The sequence below is a fragment of the Crocodylus siamensis genome, chromosome 1, assembly GCF_052110815.1.
Source record: "Crocodylus siamensis isolate JL-2025a chromosome 1, ASM5211081v1, whole genome shotgun sequence".
In the NCBI taxonomy this organism is placed as follows: Eukaryota; Metazoa; Chordata; order Crocodylia; family Crocodylidae; genus Crocodylus; species Crocodylus siamensis.
The window spans coordinates 177,913,492-177,938,156 of record NC_143395.1 but is presented as its reverse complement, the minus strand read 5'-3'; the positions used below and the strand labels follow the sequence as shown (position 1 = coordinate 177,938,156).

Sequence of the window (24,665 nt, the reverse complement as noted above, 5' to 3'; positions counted from 1 at the left end):
AGGTGTATTATGGTGAAGATGAAGATGGAAAACAAAGTTGGGGCAATGATGTAACCTTGTTTGTCTCCAGTTTTCACCTCAAATGTTTCTCTTTGATTCCTGTTGCTGAGAACACTTGCTGACATGTTGTCATGGAGAAGTCTCAGAACACTGATGAACTTGTTTGGGCAGCCAGTTTTGGACAGGATTTTCCACAGGGCTTCATGGTTTATAGAATCAAGGCTTTAGAGAGGCTGATTTCATGTGCAACACTTCTTCTGAATTTGATGTTCTATAAAGATCATGTCTGCAGTTCCTCGAGATGGTCTGAAGCCACTTTGAGATTCTGGAAGAATTTCTTCTGTAAGTGGGAGAAGGCGTGGATATAGGTGATGACTTTCCCAGCAGTGGCCAACAAAGAGATGCCTCAGTAGTTTCTGCAATCAGCTCTTCCTCCCTTCTTGAAGATGGTAACAATCAAGGCATCCCTTAGGTCAGCTGTGATTTCTTCCTTGTTCCAGATTTTAAGGATGAGGATATGAAGCTGACATGTAAGTTGTTCTCCTCCTTCTTTGAAAATCTCAGCAGGTATTCCCTCAACATTGGCTTACTTGTTATTCTTCATTTTCTCATTGGCACTCCTGACCTCTGCCAGGGTAGGTGGCAAACTGAGGTCTTTTCTAAGTGCTTTTTGCGGAAAGTTGTTGATCTTATCTTCATCAACAGTTGAGTCATGATTCAGAAACTCCTGGAAATGTTCTTTTCAGCGAGCATTGATGGATTCACTGTATTTTTTAGGAGTGTTGTTCCATCCTTTGGTCTTAAAGGATTATGGTCTTGAGTGCTAGGGCCATAGACAGCCTTGGTAGCACTGAAGAAGCCTCTCCAGGGATTGGCACTTTGTAGTGGTGGAGAGGCTTGTGTGTTCCAATGATCCTGAGAGCAAGGCCATTGGGCGCTTCATGCTCCTGGTAGGGTCACCCATGGTGGTAAGGTTGAGGGGGAGGTTCCTGACTAAGGGCAATCTAAGAAGACCTCAGTGGTGGACCAGGTGGAAGAAAAGTGGAACCCTCTTTTCAGTGGCTGTGAAGAAGAATGAAGGATGCAGCAGATCAAGGGTCTCCAATCATCTTGGATTCCATGCCACTTAGATCCCTATCTGTCAAGGACCATGAGTTTGTTGGCATGGGACAACATACTCACACTAAAAGAAGTCATGCACAGGCCTCTTCCTTATGGGAATCATACAAGACTGAAGTATAAATGCAGTGAGTGAGCTCCCGCTGCAACCCTCAGCAGCAGCTTTTGAAGCTCATAGCCCAAGACAATTTCTGAAACATCCCTCAAGATTTCTTATTCATCATTTAGTAATGAGTAGGCTCTTGCCCATTGAAGGAATGTGCAGGTGGTTTGGCCTCATAAAACAGTGAGTGCCATGAAATCTCTGGACCTGTCCTTAGTACTTACCTGGCTCCCGCCATAATTTCCTGAGATCCTCTTTACAGTCATTAAGTTTTGGTGTAATGAAGAAAGAAAGTGCTGCTATCTCCATTTTTACAGATGTGGGAAGCAAGACACAGAGACGTTTGATGCTGAAGAACAAGAGGCCTAAAATCACCTGTGGTCTCAGAACTGCAACTCAGCAGCTGCTTAATCCTTATAGTTCCTGTCTGCATGCCTCTTTGGTATAACAAAGTGTGCCTAAGGCAGCTCCAGTAAGTATGTCTGGGGCAAAGAGCTTGTGGTGCATGGCCAGAACTGTTCTGGTGCATCCATTTCTGGGTTCAGTGCATGCGGAGCCTATGTGCTGTGCTTTAATCTGGTACTCCCTTGTGGGATCTGGAAACAACATAAATATGCCTGCGTAAGTGCTGACAATTATCTGAAGCTGATGGGAAACTTCATGACCAGCTCAAACCAAAGCCTGAGAGGAAGATTCTCAAGTTAAACATTCACTTGTCAGTGGTACCCAGGATAGCAAAGCCCTTCTGAAAAAGAGAATGATATTTTGGATATGTGTATATTAATTGCAACATTTGAAAAATGACTAGAAATGATCTGAAAGAAAAAATAAAGTTGGAATTTTTGTTGGATCATCAAGAGAAGTCTTTCAATGGACATCAGTAGGCTTTGAAACAGGATTATAAAATGCCAAGGACTCTAGCATCATGTGTCAAGATACAGTACTTGCTTCCAAAAGCTTAAAATCTAAGGCTTTCATTCTAGGTACATTTGTATGAATGCTGGGCTTTATTAATTTGTAAGCCACTGACTTTATTGGCAGTTCAGAAAGTTAAGTATTACCTACATTAGTCTTTGTAGGAGGAAGGTCTAAAGAAACTATGGATGGGATGGGAAATAAGGGCATTCTGAGTGCAACTGCATGAGAGAGATGCTCACAGTACAGTAGCTGTTTAATACTGCTCAATAGTGTATCACAGCACAAATAGTGCTAATACGCTGCTACAGTGTTATTAGGCTACTGCACAGTAGCATCACTAAAAAGGTGTTCGCTGGGGCTACTGCACAATAACTCTGGTTACTATGTATATATTTAGTACATAATTATAAAAGTACTAAATAAATGTGCAGTATCCACTGCTCAGTAGTATGTTGTGTAGACATGCCCTGTGACAGGTGTGGAATTACCCAGAATTTAAAAAACAGAAAAAACCCTTCCCCTCCAACCAGCTAATGAAAAACACTAAACAAACAAAAACCTCATAAGAGCCATGAGTACAATCACCTTGCAAGTCCCAGTTCAGTTCATTAGAACACACCAACTACCCTCCCCAGCCAAGTGCAGCAAAACTACATTAAAGTAACTTAGAAATGCAGCAGAAGATAAAAAAAAAAATACATTAATACAAGCTGTGATAGTGTTAGAATGATAAAATACAAGCCAACTCTTTGAACAACACCAATTCTCATCTTTGGATAAGAGAAAATAATATCTATAAATACATCATTGTCCTCTATTTATTGAAGCAGATATCCTAGTACACTTTTTATAGAAGGAGTTCACAAGGGTTGAAGACAATTAAAATCTGAATTCCATATAGTTAAACAAGAATGAAAATAGTCCTATGTTTGTAATGCTGAGTTTTAATGAGAACATGCAAACCACAAGATCACATCTGAAACCAACCATGAAAATCTTAAATGCCATGTACTTTTCCTGCATGTGACCTGGTCTAAGCTTAAGAAAATTACACAAACATCTTCTAAAAAAAAATTAAAACAGGTTTCTGGGGATATATTTGTTTAGCATAGGGCAAAACAAAATAAACGAATAGTTGGGGGGTTTTTTAACCAGATCCAGGGCAGCATTAATTTTATGCTTGTCTTTTCTGACAGGGTTTGGTCTTCATCTTTTGTGCCTACTGAACAGTCAGAGGGAGATACAAGTTATTGTGCCACAGTCGGAGATGTGCTTGTGTATATTATATATCTGCTGTTTTGCAAGGATCAAATTCAGTCTTCTTCTTATGCCTAAATTAATAGCAATACACATGAAGAGTTTCTGTGTGCAGGAAGTCTTAGTGGTTAAGAAACTTCTCCTCACTCAAAGGAAAATTGCAGTGTCCCCACTTTGAGCCAGTCAGCTGAAGCTGTTGCCTGGGCTGTCTGACAAGAAAAATATTGAAGATGTTAGCTGAGGAGCCACATTCTTACATGCACTTGGTAACTGGAGGGTATGGAGGACACAGAGGCCAGGGCTGTCAGTCCTTCACTTCCACACAGACCACCGATGATTACTGAAATGGTTCTAGAGCTTGCCAGGCCCTTCTCTTGGCTTCAGTTTCCTCTGAAGTAAAAAAGGATGAGATCCACAGGGAAAAGAAAGCTATTTTGCATCATTTTCCTGTATCTTCTGACCATCTCCAGGCTTTGCTCCGTGAAAGCAGATGCAAATTCCTTTTCATTCCCCATGCTTATATGCAAAGGACTATTCTGCTCCAGTTTGCCAACAGCTCATATCTATGATTTATTTGTCCCTTGGGCAAGCATCACCAGGACCCAAGATTCTGCTACAAGAATATGAACTGTGGGCATGAGGGTGCCTGAGCTGGTGTGAGTTAAACTGTTCATGACTTCTTACTATTTCTTAACGAGAGACAAGGGCTCTCCAATTGACTCTTCCTATGTTTGGGGCGATTCAAGGCAATAGTCTTCCATAAGCTGACATCAATGTTACATTTTTTAGGTTGGCCTTGAGGACATCCCTGAAGCACTTTCTCTGCCCTCCTCTTAAGCATACATGGTGGCTGAGCTGGGAGAATAAAACTTGCTTTGGGAGTCTGGAGTCAGACATCCAGATGACATGGCCAGTCCAGTTAAGTTGATATTGGATGAACATTGCTTCAGTACTCATGGTGTTTGCTTGCAGGAGGACACTAAAATTTGTGTATCTGTCTTCCCACTGGATTCGGAGGATTATCTGCTGGTGGCATTGATGGTACTTCTCCAACAACTTTAACCAACAACTAAAAAATGTTGTATAACACTCCACCATTATAATACTACTGATGTGTAAGAAAAACACAGAATTCCTTTAGTCCAGAACCTGGTGTTTTTCTCATTAATGTGAAAATGGTATTCATTACATCACTGAAAATATGCTAGTAAAGACTTACTATTTATAGTGTGATTTTTTTTTTCCAGAAATGGAGTTGCCTATTCTCACTGGGTACGTCCACAGATGCATTAATGCACTGTATTACTGCGTATTAAGTTTAGTACCTGCAATAACAGGTACTAATTCAGTGCACAGTAATTGGAGCTACTCTGCAGTAGCACTAGTGCATGCCTTTTTTAGTGACACTAATGTGCAGTAGGCTAATTCTACTACTAGAATTCTACTAATTCTATTAGTGCATCATGGCAAAAGCCAAGCTGTTGCACTGAAGAGTAGAATTAAACTAGTATGCATTTAGCATCTCAGGTAGATATGCTCACTGTGCAATAAACCATAACAGAAGTTTACAGTGGCATAATTGGGATAAAAGAGTGAATCTGGGGTGAATCTGAAGTTTGGGGTGGAGGATTGAATTTGAAGTGCAAGGGGCTTGCGCCCCATCAAATATTCAGAGCTGCTCCACAATGGCTGCTATGAGAAAAGAAGTTTCACCTTGTGGTCAGTGTTACACAGCTGTCGTGGTAGTGGATGGGACGTATATGATGTCTGGAGGAATCCTGTATTGCCCATCATGTTTTCTCTCCCATTTCGCTGTTTATATTTTATCGATCCTTGACAATTGAAAGCATATCTGATCTGATAGCTAAACTATATCTTTTTAAGGCTCTTTTAATCTCTCCTCTGTTCAGCATTATTGAATCATTGAAACATCACCACTACCAGGTACTACCTGTAAAACATTTATCATTTTGTATTCTCTACTGTAGCTACCGTGGATCAAAGCCATTAGTTCAAATGCTCTGTCTAAAGAATGAGTGTGGTGAATCTGTACCTGGGAAGGATTGAAAAAGTACTGCACATTATTTGTCATTAGAATTAAGCATCTGTAGAGTAGAGTGTCATTTCAGTTGTTGCTTGTTCAAAAGGTACTCCTCAATTCATGTGCAGTGGGAAAGACAAGCATCATGGAGAGACTTAAGATAATGAGCCAGATCTTTAGCTGGTGTAAACTAGTGTAGTTTTAGTGGAGGCAATGGAATTATTCTTATCCTCATAAAGACAAATTTTGACCAGACATTAACTTAAATAGCACTGTTTTCAGAGGAAGAGCAAAAGGGCCACTTTCTTATGTGCATCTGTGGGAGTGAGGACAAATGATGGAGGTTATAGTTATGACTCCCTGCAAGTAGATCCTGCTGTAGCTCTGACACCACAGAAGTAGACATGCTAAATAAATAAGAATTTATCTCTCTGGGTTGGTACTTCAAACAGTTAATGTGCCATACAAGAGGAAAAAAAAAGAATATTAGTAAAAATTAAATTAGAACAAGTTCTGTGGTGTCTATGCTTAGTAATGTAATTACTTTCTTTGCTTCGCTACTTGAGTGTATAATTTGTATTTCTTTTACATCAACAATTGATCTGTCTTATCAAAATGAGCACCTCCTTCTCTTTGCATGCAACCAATATATATTTTGTACTGTACACAGGCAGTGAACATTGTCCTGTTTTTGCATCACAGAGAAACTTTGGCTTGATTTATACTAACATTTTGACATGACTCCTATACAGTGGTCCCTGTTCCTTCTTTCACTTTAGTGTGTTTCTTTAGAGCACTGTCTGTCAGTGTTGCTTTTCCTTCTGAGATGAACCTCAGCATTTGTGAGGAGTCTGTTTCCTGTACATACATGAGCTATCCTGTTTCTATTAATATGCTTGACACATTTAATCTTGACTATCCTAGATATTCATAGCATGTCTCCTACATTTCTATACTTTATGTAGGCCAGAACTGCTGTTTGGAATTTGAGCATAGAGACTTCATGTAAAATTATTTACTGTCCATATTGTGGAGTGTCCAAAGGCTTCAACTGAGACTAGGAAGACTACACTAGGTTGTGTGTACATGCAGGGAGGCAAAGCTTCTGCTCCAAAAAGCTGTTAGTGTAAGAAGGGGGGAATTTGATGCAGCATGCAAGCATGCTGATGGCAGGTGCAACATGAAAGAAATATTCCCATGTTGCTTCCACAAGGAAAACTACTGTTTGCTCCCTACACCATAGTCATACCATGTTCACACTTCAGTACATTTAATTTGTAGTATGCAAATGTGTTAGGATCCCAGAGCATTTTTAGAACTCAGTAAACTCTGGTGTTTGTGGTAGGGGTGAATATTTTTGCTTTGAATGTTGACGTTTTGGGTAGCTCAGAAATGAAGACTATAGCATGTAAATTCTCTATGGCTTTTTCTTGATTAAGGAATGCCAGATTACTTCCCACTAATCAGAAGATATCTAGATAACATAAACCAACCAAGCAGGCTGATGATGCCTTGCTATTTGGGGTAGGGTGGTAATTTCCACGCCAGATTCAGATTGAATTTTATTCTGTCCTCAGGTTTTTTAAGGAACTCAACCAGGATTCCAGTTCTGGACCCACTAATGGGAAAGTTCATTTTTTTTGCATCCAGATTCAGATACAAATGAAGAACCTGACCTGCAACTTTAAAGAGAGCAGAAATCTCAGCAGATCAGTACAAAGCATTGTGTATTAGAATGTGAAGTTCTTAATTAGATAAAGTGGCCAATGACTTCATCTGGATACTCAGGATTTGGCCTTGCACAAAGTGTTGTGAATATGAGTATTAATAGAGTGGGGTTTGCATGCTCTGTTCTGCCACTGGTCTACTGGATGACCACATTTTTCCTCTCTGTGGTTTGGCTTCCCTGTCTGTAAAATAGGGATAAGAACCTCCTCTGTAAGATACGTTGAAACCTGCTGCTGAAAGCACCATATTAAAATTAAGCAGTGGCGGTGTTAATATAATAAGAATAATAATATGCTAGCTATCCCAGAATGCACCGCAAACAGTTTTCCTTTCGCCATAATGTATTCTCAGCATAGTGGCAGGCTATCCCCTCATGTGTTCTTTCAATAAACAATTCAGCCAGGGAATCAATACCACTAACCTCTGTACCATCATGTATGGACTATCCCCATGTACCAGTAACTTATTTTAACAAGCAATGGAAATATGACCTTTTGCTTCACATTGTATTCTCTTGATCTACACTTGTACTTTTACCAAGGCTTTCTCATACTGTTGAGTTTCTGCCAGGTTTTCTGAGATAATTGTGTGAGCTCTGTAAGGTTTTTCTCTGTTGACTCCTGTTCTCTTACATTTTACAACTATGGAATTAAGTACCAATAGCAAAAGCAGACAGTGTTAGAAGGTTTGTTCTAGAGGTTAATGAGGAACAGAAAGGCCAGACTATGTCCACTGGCTTTTGCTTCAGAGGCCGCATCCACGCTGTGTTTGCATGTGTTTGCAGCAGCACAAATTTGTGCTGCTACCTTGTGCTTCAGGGTATGCCCCTGCCCATGTGCTTTGCAGTGAGACACATTGTCCTGCTGCTCCATGTGTTGCAGGGGGGCTGGCTGGGGCACAGGGAGCCTCAGTGTGGGGCTAGCCAGCAGGCAGTCTCCGCACTGAGACACCACATGCTCCAGCCAGCTGGGAGCCCCATGTGGAGATGGGAGCAGGAAGCCCATGGCTGTCTGCTCCCCTGTCTCCTTGAGCTGCAGAGCCCCCTTGGTAAGGCACCCTCTGCCCCAGCCAGCTGCTCCCTGGGGGCCTGGGGCATAGGGTGGCTCAGCCTTGGGGGCTCTGTGTTTGTCCCAGCACACGCTGCTTTGGTGTGCTTTGTACTGCTTTTTTTTGTTTTTTAGGGCTTCTTTTGCTACTGGGAAATCCTGGTAGCAAATTTTGCCTCAGTGCTGCAAATTAGCAGTGCTGCTCATGATTTAATGTGCAATGTGTATGGTTTGTTATGCCACATAAGTTTGCAGTGCCACAAAATGCATGTGCCTGCACATTTGGATCCAGCCAGGGTGGCTATCTGCTGCTTTTCCTTTACCTTTAGCTTCTTTCCGCTACTTCTATGACTTCACAGGCAAACACAAATCAAAGCATGGGAAATGCTTAACAAGCAAACATTTTACTTAGCCTAGTGTTTACCAAACACCCTTTGGACATACACAAAAGAATTGATCTCAGTGCAATTACTGGGATGCACATATGTATCAACAATATTTTAAAACCATGAATGAACATACTTCAGTTACATGATTTTTTTGTGCTTAAAAATGCCGTTGGGACAAATATGGCTAGCACTAACATCAGGAAAGCCCCACTGATTTATTTCTAGTTTGTCTCATGATGTATACCCGGGCACACTTGACCTTTCAAAAGAGGGAAGAAGACACTATGCAAGGGCTATCAGACCTGGAAATTTCTGGCCCAAACTGATAGTTTTATTTTCACCTTCCTGCTTACTTTTCAAAATAAGCAGACATAATCTCCACCTCCCCCACAAATGGTGCTTTACTTTAAAATCAGTGCACCCCTGTGCTAACCCCAGCACATGCCCAGAAGAGGCAATGCATTAGTTTTACCCAGCATGCCCAACATCTGTATAGATTGGGTGCTTCAGTAGGGCTTTTCTAGTGCTTTTATCTAATAGTTGATTGAATCAGCTATTAGATAAATATGCCAAAAAGCCCCACTGAAGTGCCCAAACTATACAGACACTGCAGAGCTAGGTTGAACTAACACACTGGTTCTCTAGTAAAGCATGTGTTTTTTTTCCCCCACCATGTCTGTCAATTCCTGAGATGCCAAAGTACACCAGGTTCTTTGAACCAAAATGATTCTTTAGAAAATTTAAAAACACTGAAAGCCCATGTGAAGCAAAAAGGGGCATAAACATAAAGGGGCAGGTAAAACAAGGTGAAAATGAAATGGGCTTAAAGAGAATTTGGAGAGACAACTGTCAAAGGTGTATACACAATTAATTCTCTTAAAACTACCTGACATATGGGAGGGCTGGAAAGAACTGTCCTGGCATTTAAAAAAGTATAAACGGTGATTTTGGTGATTACGTAGTCGCAGGTTTTATTTGAGTAACAGTGGCTGCATCTACGTGAAACATTGACTGCACAGTAGCCCGTGACTACTGTGCAGTAGCATCATGTGGTAGAAAGCATGACACAATGCTACTGAGCAGTAGTCTTAGGCTACTACACAGTCAGCATCACAAAAAAGCCTTTCAGTGATACTATCGTGCAGTAATGTGGGTTACTGTGCAGTCATTTAGTACTTGTTTATATAGTACTTGTTTATATAAGTACTAAATGACTTCTTAGTAATGACTGTGCAGTCAGCGTCTTTTAATAAAAGCAACCACAGTGGATGAAATGGTAATTCAGAAGAGAGTTTAGAAAGACTTTGAATAACATAATCTAAGAAGGAAAACCAACACAGCTCTGAAAAGGAAAACTAAATCAATCCCAATTATTGCAGGCTGGCCCTTAGCAAAACATTCTTATGGACTTGGCACCTCTAAACCTGTTTGCAGCAAAAAAATTGGAATGAGGCGGAGGAAAGATTCAGATCAGCCTTTCTCAATGCCAAGGCCTGTCATTTAATCCCCGCCCATATCAATGGCTTCTGCATTATAATAAAACATTTCTCCGTTCTTAATTTTCTTCTTGAAGTAATGGTTGTTGTTTGGGGGATTTTGGCAACTGTGTATTCTTTAGTCCTGATTGCTAAGTGTTTTTGATGAAGGGGTAGATATCTGTGGAATTGAAAAAGACTCCCATTTCTTTTCTTATGTTGTAGATACCCAGAAACAAATTTACTCTGTTATTTATAGGGGATTTTCTTTCAAGCAAACTTCAAAATTCTCGAGAACAATTCTCATAAGCTGTTCCAGCAGGATAATTTCTTCCTTTTTTTTTTTTTAACAGATACAGATGTCTTTTCACCTTCTATCTACCTGTTAAATAAATTTGTCATTTCTACAGCCAATTCAGGAAAGGAGTTATCAGATCCTTTCCTCAGAGACCTAAATGTAACCCTGCAGGTCTCTGGGGTCAACCTCATACCTTCTCAAAAAAGCTCACTGCACAATTTGATAGTCACGGCAGTCATTATCAACCAGCCTGGCATAGGCCTCTAGGGTTTTCCCATTGAGTAGGGGTCTGAACTGTGCTGCCCATGCCTCCTCTCACCAATTATAAGTTCCACACAGTTTTTTAAAAGACTGCAAAAACATATCAACATCATTCCCTTCCTTGTAATGAGGAAGCAATTTTGCCTTATTATAACTGACTAAATATGCATGGGCTGACCCAGTAGGACCCTCACTCACCCTTATTCTTTCCCTCTGGAAATCATATTCCATTCTCATAGTTTCCATTTCAAATTTCTCCTCCTCCCCATCCTTCCTCTGCTCTTTCTCTTGATCCCATCCTTGTTCCATCTTTATCTTTCCCATGCTCAATTGACACTCTCCACGCTTCTGCTCTCATTACAACTTTCTTTGTACTTGATGCTTGCTCATGCCAGTTCACTCTTGCCTTCCTTTTTATCTTGCATTGTCTTATCATTTGTAGTGGGCTAGTGCCTGTGTTGTAAATATGCTGCCCAAACTCATGGATAATGGTCAGTTAGTGATACTTATTAAAACTGCTTTTTCTCCCCTCAATCTAAAGACATGCAAGACCAGGTCTCTGGAGGGAGAGAGTATTGAAAGATGCCTCCATACATCTGCAGCCATTTTGTATTTGCTTATACTCTCTGGGAAAGAAATCTAGTAGTATTGCCAACAGCACCAATGACCCACATTGGGGCATATACCACCCTGCCTGCTTTACACCAAGGTGCTGCTCCGGTGCAGCTGACCTCATGAGATAAAACTTCCTTTTTATATAGTATAGTCAAGTTAGCCAGTGAATGCACTCCCATACAGATTACAGTTGATCCTGACCTCTGTTGGTAGAGTGTTTTAGTAGTTGCCATGTGCCCGACCTTTCTATTGCCATTGTGGTTGATGCTGGATGAGTACCTGCATGAGATAGGGTCGGGCCTCATAAAAACAGAATTTCTACCTCACTGACAACCCTGCCAGCCCTAAAGCACAACTTAGCCTAACTTGGCACAAGAAAACACCTAGATTCAGTTGTCACTGTTTTGAAAATACACAGGCTAGATTGTGCTGAACTCTATTAGTATGTGAAAATCACGTTCCTACCTTTTTAGCAGTGTCCGCTGAGATTTGTTTAGTAGGACATGATGAAGACCTGCTGCCTTTATGACCCCACTCTGCACATTCCACATAGTTAAGCATTTAGCATGATGCAGGCAATGCTGCCCGAAGAATACTGCTAGGTCAAGAAGGAGACTATAAATACCTTAGAGAGAAGATCCTGGAGGGTTTTTACCATGCATGTTATCAGAAACAGGAGAAAATCACAGGGATGTGAAGACTGAATCCCAATGCCTACTGAAGTCAAAGAAAGCTTCTGCAGGCTTTAATTGGTTTTGCAGCAGACCTTTATATTTACAGTAACAAAAATTGCTTTTATGTAAGCAGATTGTCATCTGGTACTGCTCCACTGACTTTGACTTTGGAGTAATGTTATCTATTTAAATTGGCTGGGAATTTAGCCCATATGTCTGTAACGAAGGAATGAATGAAACATTGCTCCCTAACCCTCCTCTTTTGGAAAAAAGGGGAGCTCTAAGTTATATATTTAAGGCATCCATCCATAGACTGCAAGAGAGAGCAGTTCTTGTGCCTACTTGGTGAGCATACAACCAAGGATCAGCATGATGCTAAAAACCAGGGTAAGGCTGTATAGGGGTGCATAGTCTAGAAACCTTTGCCTGGTTATTCCAGCTGGAACACTGATCTAAGAATGTCTGTGGAGATACTGTCATCCCACTCTTCCTTTATGACTCCTATCATAAAGCCCTTTCCATCAGGTCTCTGTGTCATATTGGAGTCTGGGGTGCTTGTTACCTGTGAGAAAGTCAGACTTGGAAAGCATGCACCTAGATGTTTCCCTTTCCTGATATTTTTTTAATAAAATTCTCACATTCACGCACACATTGAGATTCCTTCTGCGCAAGCAAGCTGAACTAATAGAGCCAACTGAGTGAGCATCTCTTAATGGCTTCTTACTGTCATCTGTTCATCTTCCCTCTCCTCCAGATTCAGTCTAGTGTACTCTGCATTTAGCTGTCTGCTGAAGTAGTAACAGAGGTCACATGAAGGTGAGAACACTTCATTCATAATTTTTACGAGTTATTCAAACCCACTCTATCATTATTCCTCTGTAACATACATTTTTGATAGTAGTTTAGAAAGTATTCAGCATATCTCAACAATCATATAAGCAATACAGATCAGCTGTCACATTTTGTCATGCAGCATCAGGTTTTGTATTGCCATCTATTCACTATGGCGTGATGCACTGTAACCGTTCATAATCCCATACTAATAATTTCAGCATCTCAGAATATAATGGTACATGATGTTTTGCCTTGGGTGTCATGGGTACTTTAGAGCATGCATGTTGAGCCATAATTTTAAAGACAGTTCTTTAGCTTTTCAAAGAGAGTGCAGGGGCCTAGCTACCCATTACTGTTAATAGCTAAATCCCCTACCTTGATTTGCCATGTAACAGGGGTGCAGGTTGTAGCCGTGTTGGTCTAAAGACATAGGCAGACAAGGTTCTTTGTGTGAATCTGATATCTTTTATTAGACCAACTTAAATAGTTGAAAAACAATTACTAAGCAAGCAAAGGGTTTTTGAACCCGAAAGCTTGCTTAATAATTGTTTTCCAAATATGTAAGTTGGTCTAATAAAAGATATCAGATTCACGCAAAGAACCTTGTCTGCCTACCTTGATTTGAAAATTTTAAACATTCCTCTTTTATTAAATAGGAACCTGGGCAGGAGAATAACAAGGGATTGCACTCCTGGCCTATGCTTTCCAGTACTGTTATTGAATTTTCCTTAGACATTATCAAGTATAGTTACTGACTAAATGTAGTGCTGCTTCAGGGGTGAGTTTTGCCCTATGAGTTGTCAGGAGTGCTGGGAGGATTTTATGTCAAGCAGCCCTTGAAGTCCTGAAGATGAAATTCAGTGAATTGAATTTAGAGATTCTTCTGTCAATTCCCAGTGAATGCACTATTAGCTTTTTCTACTGACCTCAAAAAAGTAGCTCCCTTCACCACTGTCCCCGGTCCAGTTCTGGGCCAGGTGAACAGACTCCATTCTTATCCACCATTTTCTTCGTTTTCAGGAACTCTTGACTTCCAGAGGCAATATGAAAGGGGAGAGACTATGTTCCCATTAAGATTATGCCCACCAAGTATGTTCCCAGTGTTTGGCTTTATACACACATCCAGAGAACTGGCAAAAAATCTGGGCCTGGTCATGGGTTGGCATGTTTCAGTCACTAAGCATGTTCATTATCAAGAACATATTCTGAAAAAGCCTGTGGGTTAGTTTAGGGGTTAGACTTCCTCCTGTTCATTATGTACCTAATTCAGATTAATTTTTTTTTTTTTAGATTTCTTTAGCAAATTTTTGGTTCATTGGGGCTGGTATTCTGTTTTCCAAAACATAAATGAAGCATAATTGATGAAGCACAATAAATAGTTAAGGAAAATATTTCAGTCAAAGTCAGCTATACCTTTCTTTATTGGATCACCTTTTCCTTTATCTAAAACATTTAGAAAAGTTCAATATTTCTTGGAGAGCTTTTTGACTAAAGTATACTGTATGCCAATAAACTATTTGGAGCCAAATGCATAGTAACAATAATTACTACAATAGCAGGTGTATCTTGTGTTTGAGATGGGACTCACACCAGTAATGATAATGATACTTTATAGTACTTAACAATCATGAGAAATAACAATAAAATGATCTTGGTTGATTTTAACTGGTTGAAATTTGTTGTGCTCCCAGATAATTAGCTGGCAACTGACCAGGGAAATCTGTTTAGGTGGAGCAATACTAGCTTATATTAGCTATGTCTTATCAGTAGTACAATAATTTTTATGACTTTGCCCTTAAGCATGTTCTCCATTTTTGTCTAAACATAGGACTGGCCCAGAGCTGTGCAGAATGCATGAAAGCCTCAAGATTTTCCATGTGAAATCAGTCAGGATTGGGTCTGTATGGCCAGATCCTGCGGCATCAAGATCAAGAGGTGGTTTGTAACTTAACTCAGTGAAGCAAAATTAAGCCCTTAAACTGCAAGATTATTTTTTGTAGAGGGGTATATACATTTCTCTTGTTCTTTCACCTGGTATGTCTCTAGTGGAAGATTATGTCTGCATCCTAAACTTTTAAAATGGAAAAAGGATAGCTACAGGCCGCAGCACAAAATCTTCTAGTCAAGCATTTCCCATAATGGGGATTGTTTTTATTTTTTATTTTTTTGTTTTTCATTTTTTTTTAAATCATTGTAATAGCTTATTAATTCACCAAAAATAAATGTGGGAGAAAGGTAGACTTTTGTAGTTGTTGATCTTGAGACTGTTTGCAAGGTCAGTCTTGCAGCTTTAGTATTCACTCAATTGTGCCCAAAGTTGCCTGTATGGGAGCCCAGGATGAGTCTGCAATTCATCTTTTGTACAAACAGAGTGCACTCCAATAGCTGCAAACAGAAATGGCACAAAACTAGAAAGATTTTGAAAGGCTACTTAGAAATGTTGTCCTTTAGTTCTGCCCTTCTGCTGCTGTGTGGGGCTCCATGCCCAGGAAGATGGCTTGCTTTATCACGATCAGTTTTCTGAGCCGGCCCAACTGCATGGTTTTCAGCTGGATGTTGTTTGCGGAGGACTGAGCCGTCATGCAAGATGCTAGTACAGAGTCCAAAGCAGGAAGAAAACCTCTCAAGGCTATCCATTCAAACACTTTTAACTGTATCTGCTTTTCTACTACCACCTCATCAGTAGCAATTTGGAAACTGTACCCACAAAATCACTATCAGGCCAAGTATGTAACCAACATTTCCAAATGATTTCAAACCTCTGGTTTCTATAGATTCTAATAACCTAATAAATGGATTTTCGGTACTGGGCTAAGTACAGTCATATGTAATTGCAGTTATTCTCACATTAAGCTGGAGGGAAGTGGCAAACCCAATTAGATTAAATCCTACCATGTCTCCTTGGGATTTGTGGTAGACATTTAAGCAGAGAGACATGTCACTTTCACAGACCAATTTGCTTGTACCTGTCTACTTAGATTTATTATGATTTGTCCTTGTTTTTGTGCATGTTTATTTGCAGAATCTTAGCCAGCTCCAGATGCAGCAGACATCAGTGCAGCTTTGGAACATTATTTTTAATTAGCTGGGATCAGATTCCAGTAGCATGCATGAATTGCTTCTAGGCCACTAATGGACGGTGGAAAATAAATATTGTTGCTATCAGATGGTTTATTTTTCTGTTTGTGAGCCTACAAGGAAAGCAGAAAAATCTGTTATGCTTTGGAAATTAAAATAGAACAGCGAAGTTTTAATTACAGCCAGCATTATTGAGTGCAGGCAGTCACTTCATAGATAAGGCTACAATTGGGTTTTCATTATAAGCCACAAACTGTGGACGGTGAGGCCAAAGTAGGTTTTTTTCTTTTTTTTAAGCAATTCAAAATTGGTTCCCTGAATTACAATGCCTGAACATAGAGGCACTGAATTCTTCACTGCTTTGCACCTTGTTCAGTCATTTACACCGGAAAGCGGTTCAGTGCAGTTTTCTTGTTTTATGCCTCTGCACAGATCTGGCTGTTTATGCTGTGCAGCCGATCAGTGCAGAAGGTGTCTTGAGTCTGCAAGTCCTCTATTTGTGTAAGACAGCATCCTCAAACAAAACAAAAAGTGACCATATTGACTGAGTTGAGCCAAATACAGTGGAAATCAATGGGGTGTCATCATTTGACCTCAGTGGGTCCTAGATAAAATTCCTGGTCTACACAGGCTAAGATTACATGCTTAAACTGGAACTGTAAAGTTAATAAGCCTAGGTGTTGCAGGGCACTAAGGTGTGCCTGCTCCTTTAATGGCAGAAACTGCCTAGAGAGATGGCCTTAGGAGCCAGGCAAAACCCCCACAGGGGCAGGCTGCAGCAGGCTAACCAAAGAATTAGCCTGCATCTGCATCTGGTCAGCTGACTGGGAGAGGGCAGGGCCCTGGGCACATATAAGCCCCAGGGCTAGGGCTGGAGGCAGTTAGTGCTGTGGCAGCTGCTGGGGGGAAGGGGTTTGGGGAGAAAAGCTCTGTGGCGATGTTTGGTTGCCTGTTCTGCTGCTGGTAAGAGTAGTGGGCTCTAGGAGCTCCTAAAGCACCTGGGGCTAGGAGGCTTTTAAAGGTGCAGAGTGTGCCCTCCAGTGTTACTGTTGTTGTTATTGTTAGGTTGTAGCCCAGGAGTTCATGTTTGTGTTGTTGTTTAATCTGCTGGACTGAACTGAGGCTGTTGGGGAAGAGGAGGCCTCAGAGGGGGCATGCAATCATGTAGAGCCCCAGCACACAGATGGGGCATGGTAAAGGGGCAGTTTTGGAGCCACACATCTAGCCCATAAGGCTTGGGGCACCTGCTTAGAGCAGGGCCCAGCAAAGGGTCTAAGAACCCACAGGGTTTAGTCGGGCCCTTCAGGACTGTGACAGCACAGCAACTTGAGGGCAGCCTCCCTATCTACTGTTATCTTAACCAACAAGACATGGTAGGCGAGACTAGAAGGAGCCTACAGGGCGAAGCTGGCATGGTTACAGGGCCCTAGGGACATCATGGCCATCTCTGGGATCCTGCACTGTGCCACTAGGCTTCTGGAATGGCTGGGAGTGTCTACATGAGATACTTGACTGCACAGCAGAGTGCTACCATGTACCATGTACAGCAGTGACTGCACAGTAGACTAGTCTACTACACAGTAGATTAGCTACTTCCTGTAAATATGGGTACTAGATTAACTGTGCAGTAGTTGTTGCACAGTAGGGGTCATGTAGTGCTGACGGGGAACAAATTTGCTGCTAGTCAGTCACACAAGCAGGGGGTCCATTCCCAGCATTGCTCAGGAGCCAGAAGCAAATTGGCATGGGGACAGGGTCCCCTCTCTACCCCCCCCCCCCAGCAGTGCTGGGCTCCCAGCTCCCCACAGCAGTGGGGAGCTGAGCAGCACTGGGACTGGGGAGTTTTTGCTTCCCTGCTCAGCCAGGTGGGGTGAGACCCTGGCTGGGCAGGGATTCCCCACTTAACTGGGGACTTGCTGTCAGCTGCCCCACTGGCTGATCAGGGCAGGGGGCTGGGGAACAGCTACCACCCCATCCCTTGGAGCCCAGGCCTGACCCCAGTGCCCCCATCAGCCTAGGCCTGGCACTTGGGAGAGCCTAGAGCTCCCCCTGGCTGCTGTAGTGAGGCAGAGCAGAGGCATGAGTAGCCCTGCTCTGAATTGATTCTGTTGGGAGAAAATTTGCTCCTGATGGGCTCCCAGGGAAGGCTTACTGCACAGTAAAATACTGTGCGGTAAGCTCAAAGTGCATAAATATCATGTTCACATTAAAAATGGGAATATAAGTGGTCCTTCTCTAGTCCTTCCCTTCTGACTACTCAGGTGTCTCTCTGCTCTCCTTTCCCACATTAGCTTCCTTTTGCAGTTCAAAGCCTTAATCTTGATCAGTGTCCAAAGGCCAAGGCTTAGCAGTGACTTCATCTTCTGATACAGTGAGGCATTATTTGGTGACAGCAGAGCAAAGGAAAGGACAGAAAGAAAACTCCATGCAATCCTCAAGCGATGTTACCATACAGGTTTAATTTTCCCAAGGAATAGTTTGGACATTACAGTGATAGGCAACACAGAAAACCCATAATAGATATATATATGAGAGAGTATGTTAATGCTGCATGGAGAATACTACAGCACAGAATGGAGAGACAGTGCTAATCTACAGCTATGTTCTCTACTCAATAGTGGTTAAGGCTATGACTATAGGGCTGTTACCTGGTGCACATAGCTGGAATGGCTGGCTGGCAAAAGAACACGTCTTCCAGTTTGTATGAATGGTGTGTGGTTAATACATACATGTTACTTCTTAATGGAAACTGTCCATGTTCTATTGCTTCAGGTTTGATGCTAAATTTGCTGGGGCAGTTGTCCAGTTCTCTAATGCCCTAAATGTTTTTTCAGTGCCCTGCTGTGTCCCTAGGGCAGTCTCTAACAAGGTGCAATACCTTGAGGAGCAGAGGGTTCAGCTACATGGCTGTTCATGCCACTGCATAACCCAGTACACTCTGGGGAGACTGTCTTTAGAATCAGTGGATGGTATCTCCTGTTATGTGACAAGGAGATCGCTCTTTGGAACCATAACCTAGGGCATGTACTTGGGAACAGGAAACAAAACTCCAGTTCAATTCTTGCTAGCACAGTTGTGTTCCATACTGATTACAGCCGGTGTCAGCTCCAGTAGTAGCCTGGGGCAGTCCTTGTCCTCAGGAGACCACAAACAAAGATGACAAGTGGGGACTCTCCCCACCTTCAGTGAGGACATGCATGAACTTGCCCTGTCACTCAAATATTTCCAAATGATCCAAAATCAGTCTAGCCAGAGAGAGAGTATACTGGGTTTTACTGGAGGGCAATGTGAGATTTTTGCCTTAAGGGACACAGAACCCTTACTCGACTTCATGATTTAAGGCACCAGATGGTTTTAGTAGTGAAAACAATGTACTGTTATTCTCCTTCAGTGAACAGAATAAGTTTTGATTTTAGTAACAACAATCTGTTTTTCTTACGCTATGAATTATTAATGGAGCTTATTCAATTGATTTATATAATTGAATAGAGATAATTATTTTTATCATGGGTGGGTAGTAATGCCAAAAGTGAATGCAGCCCAATGTTTTCCCTTGTAAGACCCTTTTTGCAGTTGTTTAGAATTTGGCTACATTTGAACTGCTGAGACAGACCCCTTCCAATGTTCAGTATCTTCCCAAGACTACATTTTTCTCTGGAAAGCTTCAGCTGAACTAGAGCACGGGGCCAGAATGTTTCATCCATTTTGTAAAATATCTTATAACATTTTAATTGCACAACTGGTAATGTCTACATACTTTTGAACAAGGATATTACCCTTGCATCAGGGAATTGCTCTTAATGTCTTGCTGAAAATCTACCTAAATTTGCCCAAGTTATCACCCTCTGAGAAATCTCAGTGTGCACCTGCTCATTGAAGACTCCAACTGAGTTGCGAGAGAATGATGTATTGACTATGATGCTCCCTTTCACCACCCTGATGTACCACCTGGACTGTGGATGCATCATCTGGGCACATCTACCCATGCATTTGATCTGAGATCAGTTTACTCTCAAGTAAACTACTAGCGAGTAAATGCTCCTGGGCAGGTATATACATGTGCTGGGACATGGGAGCAAACTTTTCTGCTCTTAGAAGCAAACTACTGCCACTTCCTGTGGCCCTGCAATAGGTCCTGCTGCCACCGGAGGAGCTCAAGGCCGCCAGCTGCTAGCAGCTGCAGCCATCTTGAAAAGGCAGCCCTGATCTCTGCTTGCTGGGCAGCTACTTCCCTGGCCAGGAACAGCATACACAGTGCAGGGGCAGGACACAGAAGCTCTCTCCTCACTGTCCCAGTGCCATGGATGCTCGAGCCTCTGCCCTTGGCAGTGACTATGAGAGCCCTGGGCTCCTGTTGGCCACTGTGCTCGCCTGCCATGCTGACCACCAGCTGGCTGTCTGGGCCCTCCTGGCTCCCCCACAGGTGGTAACCTGCCCAGCTGTAGTATGCTGTAGTATCCTGCCACCTGGACCCCATGCAGCTGACTGTACCCTGGCAGGGACGCCATTGACAGATGACTGGGTGCTACTGCTGGCGTGAAGCCCTGGCCCCACTGTAGGTAGCTCTGGCTGCCTGTGTGGAGCCTGGGCAAGTGGCAGGGCTGGGCCTGGGGGGCGGGGCCCAGGGCAGGGCAGGGTCTGGGACAGGAGCTCCTAGCTGGCTCTGTCCAGGCCCATGGGGGGGAGAGGGGGGACACTGCTGCTGGGTGGTAGGAAGCTGCTATGGGGCAGGCAGCGGGCAGCACAAAGGTGATTGCCAGAGCCAGGACAGCATCTAGTACCTGGTGGTAATCCTCTGTAACCTGCAGTGCACTGCCTAGGACCACATTCTGCTCTTGCAGGGCTTCCACACATGTGCTCCAGGGCTAGGAGCTTCACCCAGAACTCCCAGTCTGCCTGGCCCTGAACATCCTTGCAGGCCACATCCTCTGCCCACTCCTGGTGGGTCACACCCATGCCCTCCACCCGCTAGGTCTGTACATCCATAAGATAGTCCTCTGATGCTGTCTCCAGCCGGTCTTGGAGGAGGGTCCTCTGGTGGAGCTGGTGCATCCCCAGGGCCTTGGCTGTGGGCGGTGGTGCCCTTGAGGCTGCATCCTGGTTGCCAAGCATGGCCTCTCTACCACATGCAGATGCAGGGGCTTCAGAACCATGAGAAAGAAGCTGTTTGTGAGAGTTTGCAACACTTTAAAGATTAGATGCTCTGTGCCAGGGGCCATGCGGTGTCCAGCCTCAGAATGGGGGTCAGGCATGCATGGGTGCCCAGGGACTATGGTAAATCAGGCAGGTGGGCCCCAGCCCAGGCAGCTACCAGTTGAACCTCCCCATCTCTGTTCCCCAGGGACAGGTGGGCCACTGGGTGCTGGCCACAGGCAGCCTGCTTCCCCCTGGCCTGTCCCCCAGAGTGGGACAGGCCAGGCTTCTGGCAGCACCATCTCTCGCAGATTCAGACCCCACTGACCTGCCCTCCTTCTGCAGCACTGCTGCTCTCCTGTGCTGCTGCCCATCCCACAGTGCCTGGGCTTAGGGGGTTCGGGGCTTCTGGATGACTGGTATGAAGAGCTGACCATGCCCCCACCCTCCCCTCATGGACCTCTCTGGGAACGTGCCCCAGGGCCAGTGCCCTGCTCCCCTGTGCAAACATTGCAACCCAAGTATGACCCTGCTGCATGTATTGTGGATGCTGCATGAGGAGCTGTTTGCATGGACCAAGTTGCTGCTGCTGACCATACTATTCTGGGTGAACCTGCACACCTGGGATACGACCCTGAGTTTCAATACCGTGGGGGGCAAGCCTGGGCTGTCTCACAACCTCTGCTGCTGTTTGGAGGGCTTCTTGTGGCTGCATTACAAGTCCCTGCCCCCTGCAGCCAAGGAGGACATCGCTGCTGGAATCAATGCGTTCCTTGGCCTGAGGCCTGTACCTACCTGGGATACCTAACTGTGGGAGCATGGGCTGCTCAATAAAGTTTTGCATTATCTCTTGCCTCCCTGCGTGCTATGGGGTGGGAGTCCTGGGAGCCAGAGGTGGTGGGGCAGGGGCTGGGGAGCTTTTCCCCCCAGTGTGGGGATTACCATGTGACTGGGGCAGGCATGGGCGGCATGCAGTCTTGGGGAAGAAGGAGGAATATATGCCCCCCAGATTTCTGTGTGGGGTGGGGGTAGGTGTGTGCTGCAGACTTGGGCTCCCACACTGCTGCCCTCCCCCAGGGCCTCCGCAGCCCAGTGTGTGTAGTCTGGCACTGCAGGGCACAGCGCAGCCTTGCAGGAAAGCTGCTTGCTGCTGTGAGCTCTGTGCTGCCCTGGTGATGTGTCCCCTGTGTGCAACCCCGTGCTGTGGCCCCTGCTAGCCCTGCTCATGCAGGAGAAGTGTCACCAGGGCAGTGTTGAGTTTGCAGCAGCAAGCTGCTTTTCTGCACATGTGCATTGCAGTGCCAGGTTGCACACGCTTGGCTGAGGAGGCCCTGGGGGAGGGCAGCAGGGCAGGAGCCTACACCGGGCAGCCCAGATCTGCCTGCATACAGATCTAGGGGGCATCGGTCCTCCTGGAAGTGCATGCAGCAGTGGGGATCCAGCCTCCCTGCTGAACCCACAGCAGTCAGCAGGCAGTGGCGGGGGGAGCTACCACATCCTGCTTGGTCCCTGGCCCCATAGCCCTGCCAGCTGGGGGATCAGGGGGCTGTGGGTGGGGAGCAAGGGGCACCAGCAGGGCTAGAGGGACTGTGGGGGCCTTTCATTTTAATAATGGATTTGGGGGGGTTTATCAAAGAATTCGTGATTTTTAAAAAAATTTTTTTTCATCATCAGAGAATTTGTTTTTTTCTTTTATCAAGGAAAACCATGATCACTGATTGAGTCAGGAGCTTTTGTGTGTGGCCTTCTTTCCTCCATGGAAGTGAAGCAGAGTTCATTCATCCATGAAAGCAGTGAAATAAGTTGTTCTCTTGTCAGTTAGACAGATCTCACTGCAGAGATAATCCGCACCCTTAACTTTTCAGGTACTATGCAGCCTAGTTTGTATGTCTGCCCCAATAACACTAGTTAACTTTTCTCTGATGTCCAAATATGGAGTCATTACCTATTGAGATCTTTTGGGGAACAGAAAGGATGTAATATTTGGCATTGGTCCGGAATACTAATATTTGCTTGCATATGAGACAACTGCATTTTAAGTGTAAAGTGTATATGTATGACATATTTCCTGGTGATGACCTTTCACCATCAAATAGTAATAGCCATCTTTTTTAATGTAAAGTTTGCATTAAACCTTTATTAACTGGAAAGTTTCTAAGAATCCTTCTTAAAATACATTTGCTATAAAAATAAATGTTTTAATTTTGACCTCTTCTTGCAATATTTGCAGTGTTGAGCAAGAGAAACAGAGGTTGAATCTTACGAGGAAAAGAAATAAAATCTACCTGTTTCTTTATGGGGTTTAGTGAAGGCAAAGAGAAGAAAATCCAATATAAATGCAGAAGCACAGGAGATTTTAAATATTCTTTCCATATGTTGGCACAGAACTGAAACAGTTGTGACACGTGTGGACCACCCTGACTCCCAGCAGATAGCCAGCTACAGTATTAGGCTGATTTTGCATAACAGATGCTTACATTTACATTTCAAGGTGAAACCTGTAAGTGACAGATCTGAGCAGTAGAGGGTTACCAGACTGCTTGCTTAAAACAGGAAAGCAGGACACACATTTACATTCAGGCAATAACCTGTGGAGACCGTCCAACCTTATGTATCTATTAACTCTATTAGAAGAAAGGACCAAATGTACTGAATGTTGCCATCTTACTAGTAGTAGATGCTTAGATATAAAAACTAAGTAAATCGCGCCAAATCATAAACTAAAGTGAAGAAGTAACAAACCAGCGTACAAAAGATTTGCAGGATATGAGTCCAACTAACTGACATTGTCCAGGTTTGCAAGAATCTCTGGCCTGATCCATTTTTGAAGGTTCCAGTGAAACAACGACATTTAAATAAAGTCAATTGGAGATCTTCGGTTAGAATATTAAGATTATTTTTGCCACCCACCCATTAATAGGAAATGTAACTGGAAGGAATTGGGACGATAACTCTTCACACCTGTGGCACTGTTGTATGTACCAAGATGCTTGCCTAGCAGCATGTTGAAGAAGGATCTCCATCTCACTGCTGTGGAGAAGCAGGCCAAGACTGCTCTGTGGCAGAGAGACTTATCCTTGGCAATTAATCGTGTTCTTGTCCATTAATGAATATACTTCTTACATTGGTTGGAATGACCCAAGGGTTCATTTATATTCTTTTTTTCACCCTTCCCATATTGCTTAAAATTGGTTAACAAGTATTAAGAATCTAGATGTAGCAAGCTGGCTAGAAGAAGCTTGCAGAAGGCTGCACACTCCCAGCTGCAGAGCCTGCAGGTTGGTAGGGACTGCAGCCCAACTGAAGGCAGTAGGCTGATTCCAGGGTACCTAGGAGAAGTGGACCAGAGGATAATCTGGTGGCCCACAGGAAGCTAAAATGCAGAACAGATTGGGACAGGAGACTGCAAGAGGAAGCAGAAGCTTGGCTAGCAGCGGCAGAATCAAGCCAAGGATTCTCCCAGGCTTTGGTAGAAGAGCTGCAAGGCTGGAGGCCTTGGAGAGGGACCAGGAGAGGGAGCTCATGTGAAAGCGAAAAGGAAGACTGCACTGCAGTGCTGAAGGAGCAGCACAAAGCTGGCAGCACCTTCTCGGGGTCTGGGAAGAGACCTCAGGACTGTGAGTCACTCCTTAATGAACGATGTAAAAACTGTTTGTGCTAAGCAAATAAACCCTGAACCTACTACACTAGAATTGT

At 43.5% G+C, this 24,665-nt stretch overlaps 1 pseudogene; it reads right to left on the bottom strand.

Moving 5' to 3' along the window:
* Positions 1–239: 239 nt before the first annotated feature.
* Positions 240–24,665, bottom strand: part of LOC149873704 (uncharacterized) — a 33,361-nt pseudogene continuing 8,935 nt past the window's right edge.